The following is a 7,074-nucleotide window of genomic DNA, read 5'->3' as shown; positions in this document are numbered from 1 at the left end:
ATAACAATTTTGAGTACCTGTCCACTGTAGTGACCATTATGCATCAAAGGGTTAAACATGCTTGAAATTAAAACGAGCTTTTAACAGTGAGGTGCTAGTTTAAATCATCACAATAGAGCTAGTTAAACACGCAATGTGATAATTCAATTAATGTAATTTATAAATATCCATTAAAATATCAAAACTGGAATCTATATGAGATATTTGGCAGCACAAAAAAACTTGTCAAACACAATATTTATTATAATAATTGTAGGCAGACAGGAGACAGAGCTGATGGAGGTTCTCAGTCATCGAAGGATGGCTGAAGGCTTTCCAGGAACAGGAGATGTGGTGTTGTCTCTTCTCTCTCTATTCTGCCAGATGAGCTGATAGGTTACAGGTGTGTGAGGACATCCTCATGCTGTCATAACCAGATGACAGGAGTTATCAGGTGATCAGCCAGGCTAATGAGATGCAGAAAGAAAACAAATTCAGGACAGTGTACTATATGTGGTGTTGCTCACCTTATGTGCTGTTATAGAGTTATTAACGTGTGCCTGCCTCATGTTGTAGAGTCCATATTTTGCTGAGTGTCCTGCAATAATGCAGGTTATTAATTTACTTTTGATAGCAAAAACAAAATATTTAATGTAAAAGTTGTTTTCCAGGTGAATCAGCTCACACGTCACCACCAAGTGTCACGGGGGCAGAATCAGTAGCCTCCGTCATGATGTAATCACATACTTATTTAATTGTTAATATCTTTAAAATTCTGAAATGTTTTAATTTTTTTTATACCTTGAACAGTTCACTGAGCTTGCACTGTCACTGAGGTGGAAGCTGGAATCAACAGCAGACACCTCACACCTTGGTCTTTTCAGGGGGTGTGGCCGCTGCTCTGGGACCTTCTGGAAGATGAATTTTCATCATGGTCCCCGTGGGCCACCAGACACACTGCGGCTGTGAACTCCATTCTGGCTGGCTATGTAAAAACAAAGAAGCAGCACATTTATAAATGTTTAAAAGAGCATAAAATCACGTGTAACAATAATCTGTAAAACAAATTAAAACTAGAAGGTAATAATAAAATGTTTACATAGAAGATTATTAAAAATAATTCACCTTTGCTACAGGGAAGGCTTCATGTCAGCCTGGACAAGTGCATTCTTGCAGCTAAATCAGTCTGACAGCCAGTGTCTTGGGTAGATTTAGCCTGAAAAAAAAAGCACATAATTGTTGGGAGTTTATAAAGTCAGATAATATACAAAAGAATCTCCTATATAGGTGCTTTATAACATTCCTAGTGTGTGATCGTTATAACGTAAAAGTCAGTCACACATGATGTGGAGAGCCTGAAATGTGACCTCCTGAACAGAATTCCTTACAGAACCGGGTCACGCTGTGCTGGATTTCACGCTGTAATGCTGTCTGTCAACTAGTGCTGTTAGTTAGAGCCACTGTTGCAGAATTGCCGACTGACTAGCTAAAGGAAGTGAACCACGTCTCTCAGACTTTGCATTTAGGTAGGGAATTGTCTTTAGAAGATGTTAAAACGTTTATTTAGCTTACTCACCTCAGACTGGAGCCCGCCGTGGTGGGGGAGCAGAGTCGGTGGGCTGCATCTAAATCGCGGATGAGCCATGGTGGGCAGCCTCCCTCTTCAAACGGAGACGTGCAGAATCGCAGGTAAAATGCCCACAGAGTCACCGCAACCATACTACACTACACCTACTCACCAATACTAACACGATATGGAGCACTAAACCCGAACTACTTTCCCAATTACACTAACAGCCAAACACTAACTAAACTACAATATCCAACAGCCAAATCTAACACTAAATAAGTATTTATAACACTAAAAGATATGCTAAAGACTAGGATATGCTAATGATATATGCTAATGCTGAACTACCGCTGACCTCCTACGCTCGCTTGCAAATCCAACTCCCAACTCGCCACAGGGCATGGCCGAGACGCTCGTTGCTTTTATAACTTTGGCACGTAACTGCTACGTAGTACTCTACTGGTTTACGTAGTACTTTACTCTTTAGCCATTGGCTAAAATTTATTCAAAATGACTCAAATTCTATGTTTTCAGCTGAAGGTGGCGCATTACTGTGGTTTTTAGACAGAATTTTTAATTTTTAAAGAAAATGCACCAAAATGCTAAAATAAAGAATGCACACATTTAAAACACTATTAGACACCCATTTATGCAGTTCATCAGCAAAAAAAAGTTAATTTAGACGTTACTTGCTCTTTAAACAGAAGTGTGAGAAAAAAAATTCACCCCCCTCAGAGTTGTCATGAGTGTAAACTAGATCATTTAAACCAAAAACATGTTCTGGTACCAGGCTGTAGACATGATTATTTCTGCTGTGAAATTGGTATTCATACCATGGGAGTCAATGAGGATTTGCTCGCTTCTGACACCAGCCCCCAGTGGATGAGGGTGGAACTGTAATTTTTGTTACTTCCGTGTTGGCCTCAATTTTTGAGCCGCATTGTGGGGGCTTGACCAAAATGGAAAATAGAAGAAAAAACGAAAGGCAAAAGCACGGGAGCACGGACAACAAGAAAGCAGAGGAAATGTTGAAAGCACTCAAAGGGAGAGAAAGACAGGAGAAAATAGGAGGACTAATAAAAAGTGAAAATAACATATGAGAAGAGGGGAGAGTTTCGCATATCCAGATAAAGATAAGATTGTCGAAAATTTTGTGTAAGGGGGGCTGTCTGTGTTTGCCTTGGGCCTCCAAACTGCTAAATCCGCCACTGATCAGACAAATAAAGTTTTCTTTTCTATGCTGCTTGACCAGGGAATGCAGTGCTTGTGATGTGGATGAAGCGCTGTGGCCAGAACCAGAAGAGAGGATGCAGCCTAGTTGGTTTGGATGAACACTGTGTACATTGTTTTTGTGTAAAAATACAGTGAAATATATTTGGTAATGTGTATATGTGCGTTTTGTATACAAACATTCTGAGATATTTACATATAATGCACTTATATAGGTCTATGTACTCTGTGGTACAGTACGTGTAACACTGAACACAAAAATAAGTCGTTAGCTGACTAGATTGACGAGATTGACTACGTTGAAGAGATTACGTGTTTTACGTCACAGTTTTTCTCGACTGCTTACAGGGCCGGATTATCATTGCAGGGGCCCCTGGGGACAATGTACTTAGGGCGCCATCTCAGTCCCCGACCCCCCCCACCCCCCACCCCCCCACCCCACCCGGCCTACCCAACATTACTGTCACCCAGAAGCACTTTTTAGACATTTCATAACATCGTCAATAATAAAAATCGCTTACTTATGCTGATACAAAAGCATTTACTTCCAGATCAAAATAGTTTTATAACCTAATTACAAACACTCATACCTGATGATTTTCCAAATGTGCCTCACTCATATGTCATTCTTCATCTGTCCTCTCTTTTCTCCTCTTTTTCTGTCTCTCTCTTCCTCACAGTGCTCCTGTCTTCTCTTCTGTCAGTAATAACAAAAATGTGGTCAATCTGTGGAACAGTGGGGAAAAGAGTCTGCTGTAAAAGAGATCCCACTGTCACACCGCAACAGAAAGTAATGCAGATTTTTTAAAAGATTATACAGTTGTTGACAAGTTTGCAAAGAAGAAATATCTGCATGTTTTTGTTTGTCTCCTGTCTCCTTCCTCCTCTTGTCTCCTGTCTCCTTCCTCCTCTTGTCTTCTGTTTCCTTCCTCCTCGTGTCTTCCATTTCCTTCCTCCTCTTGTCTCCTGTTTCCTTCCTCCTCTTGTCTCCTGTCTCATTCCTCCTTTTGTCTACTGTTTCCTTTCTCCTCTTGTCTCCTTCCTCCTCTTGACTCCTGTTTCCTTCCTCGTGTCTCCAGTTTCCTTCCTCCTCTTGTCTCCTGTCTCATTCCTCCTCTTGTCTCCCGTTTCCTTTCTCCTCTTGTCTCCTGTCTCCTTCCTCCTCTTGACTCCTGTTTCCTTCCTCCTCGTATCTCCTGTTTCCTTCCTTTAGTCTCCTGTCTCATTCCTCCTCTTGTCTCCTGTTTCCTTCCTTCTCTTGTCTCCTGTCTCCTTCCTCCCCTTGTCTTCTGTTTCCTTCTCCTCGTGTCTCCTGTTTCCTTCCTCCTCTTGTCTCCTGTCTCATTCCTCCTCTTGTCTCCTGTCTCCTTCCACCTCTTGTCTCCTGTCTCCTTCCTCATCTTGTCTCCTGTCTCCTTTCTCCTCTAGTCTCCTGTTTTCTTCCTTTTGTCTTCTGTCTCATTCCTCCTCTTGTCTCCTGTTTCCTTCCTCCTCTTGTCTCCTGTCTCATTCCTCCTCTTGTCTCCTGTCTCCTTCCTCCTCTTGTCTCCTGTTTCCTTCTCCTCATGTCTCCTGTTTCCTTCCTCCTCTTGTCTCCTGTTTCTTTCCTCCTCTTGTCTCCTGTCTCCTTCCTCCTCTTGTCTCCTGTCTCCTTCCTCATCTTGTCTCCTGTCTCCTTCCTCCTCTAGTCTCCTGTTTCCTTCCTTCTCTTGTCTCCTGTTTCCTTACTCCTCTTTTTTCTCCTCTTGTTGGTCTCCTCTCTTGCCTTCAGAAAAACTGCTTTCCGGCCTTTCTATTAGTACATTCATTTACAATGTCATCAAAGTCCAGATTCCTGACAAGCTGAGATTCAATAGCCATCAGTGACAGTGCACTGAGGCACTGTTGCGTTAGTGTTGTTCTCAGTTCATTTTTTTATTCTTGCCATTTGTGAAAATGATCGTTCCCCTTCACAATTTGTAACTGGTAGAGTTAGAAAAATCCGCAGGGCCACAACACACATTAGGGAAGATGGACTAGACTATTTTTTAGCCCGAAAACGATCCTGGTACTGCTTATATTAAATCATCTATGTGGAGTCTGCTGGGATTGTTTAGAGCTGAGAGGCGCAGAGCTCTGATGGTTGACGCGCTCCAGACAGCTTCGTCCTGAGCACGGTCGCAGTAACATTATCAAAGTGTCGCCTCCTCAAATACAAATTTAACACGCAATCATTCATGTCGGCTCATTTCCTTTTATGTTTTCTGTCTTTTATTTACATCTGATGCGTTTTGCTGCTGCGGAGCGGAGCGCATCACCTGTTTCATCCTCCAGTGACTTCACTGCACCGGTGCAACCGGTGCAGCCGGCGCGCGGCGTGCACCCCGCTATTTTTGCGGTCGGTAGATCTTTTAGAACTGCAGTTCAAAAGTAACTCATAAGGTGAACATATATGAACCCAGGTAGCAGTTTTTCTTTAGGTTTAAGAGGAGATGCAGGAAGATAATAAACAGACAGGACAGAAAAATAGTCAAATAAAAACAAGTTAGTTTTTGTACCTGGTGGTTGCAACAAATAGACACCATTGAAGGTAATCAGAAGTGAGGAACAGAAAATTAAATGATTCTTTCAATATTTAGATAATCAGGAACTCTGAGAGGCTGCAGGCGCATCAGTGAGTTTGCGGCCGCTGCGCAGGGGGAGGAGGGAGAGAGCTGAAGCAGGATGCAGAAACTACCGTTGCTAAAAGAAATGTGTGTTAACTTAGAAAATGTGGGCGCAATTTTAATTACTTGTCAACATTTTTCTCCAACGTTGACTGCTGCACACGCAAAAAAAAAAAGACTGCTGCTCGCGTGGGCCCCCTTGTGGCTGTGGGCCTGTGCCCAGTTTGCCCATATTATAATCCGGCCTTGACTGCTTAAACATGATTCTTGAAACCGTGCCTCGTACTCTCACAACAGTAAACACAAATCGTCACACCCAAATTTCCCAAACATTGCATTTTCGTAATGAAGCTCTACACTCTTGCTGAAAAACAAACTTTACCCACAGACATCACACACAAGGCCTCAAACACACACACTACAACATAGTCTTCCACATTGGTGCAACAACTTCAAAACAATATTTGCAAAACTGGCAACTTATGATGCTTGTTCTTCCCCACAAAACATTTTCACACGGTGGACATAAGAGACTCGACCGATGTAAACACAGTGGTGCATTTTTGTTCATGTACCAAACAGTACAACACACACCAACCACAATATTTCACCTCAGCATCCTGCCTGGGTCTGGGTCAGGCCGAGACCACTCGTCTCCTTGCTCTTCCCTGTCGCTGTTGTCCTTGACCTACCTTCTCCTCCTCCTCCATCCTGGTAGGGTGGCAATTTCCACAAAAAAAAGGACATTTTTCAACATAGAATAGACAAAACTAAAACATATCAAACCCATTACATGTGTAACAGTGTGAGTGCCCTGTCATTGTGATCGCATTGATCATGGCAAAATCAAGTCACATAAACTCCATTAAGTCAGCTGACCTTTAAAATGATAATACTGGGTTCAATTCAATTCAATTCAAGTTTATTTATATAGCGCCAAATCACGACAAGAGTCGTCTCAAGGCACTTCACATAATAAACATTCCAATTCAGTTCAGTTCATTAAGCCAATCAGAAACAATGTTTTCTATATAAGGAACCCAGCAAATTGCATCAAGTCACTGACTAGTGTCAGTGACTATACAGCAATCCTCATACTAAGCAAGCATAAAGCGACAGTGGAGAGGAAAACTCCCTTTTAACAGGAAGAAACCTCCAGAGAATCCCAGCTCAGTATAAGCAGCCATCCACCACGACTCACTGGGGATGGAGAAGATAGAGCAGACACACACACACGTGTGTCTTTATGATCGGGTTAACTCGAGTTTATGAGCTGCAGCTCCTTTAAAATACTGCTGAGTTTACATTTTTATATCAATGAATAAATAAAAACATTAGTTACATATTTCCTTTTTTTTCAGAGGAGGAAGCTTTATTTTGATCCTAAACTCGAACCAGAGAGCCTGACTATGTTGTTGTTTACTGAGGGAAAAAAGACCGACTGACAATTTTAGAAAAATAAGACGAACTCATGCAGATCTCTCCTGAAATGAGCACAATATTATCCCATGCTTAAAAGGCTTTAAAAGAATTTCCTTTATTTTCAGACAAAAATGCAACAGAACACAGTGATACGCTGCAGTACCGTCATCAGACCGGTTTGTGTCGCACCAGGTAAACAGGAACAGTAGTGGCACGTATTAAACTCAC

General features: G+C 42.0%; 1 long non-coding RNA gene across 1 annotated transcript; it reads right to left on the bottom strand.

The window, feature by feature from the left end:
* Positions 1 to 220: 220 nt before the first annotated feature.
* On the bottom strand, positions 221 to 918 carry LOC139069919 (uncharacterized). Its single transcript, XR_011520591.1, has 2 exons — positions 781 to 918; positions 221 to 446 (listed from the first exon to the last, which is right to left on the bottom strand). It is a non-coding gene; the product is annotated as an uncharacterized lncRNA (long non-coding RNA).
* Positions 919 to 7,074: the final 6,156 nt, after the last annotated feature.

This window comes from Nothobranchius furzeri, chromosome 5 (genome assembly GCF_043380555.1).
Source record: "Nothobranchius furzeri strain GRZ-AD chromosome 5, NfurGRZ-RIMD1, whole genome shotgun sequence".
NCBI classification, from domain to species: domain Eukaryota; kingdom Metazoa; phylum Chordata; class Actinopteri; order Cyprinodontiformes; family Nothobranchiidae; genus Nothobranchius; species Nothobranchius furzeri.
Note: the sequence above shows the minus strand (reverse complement) of the source record. Positions and strands in the feature narration are given on the sequence as shown.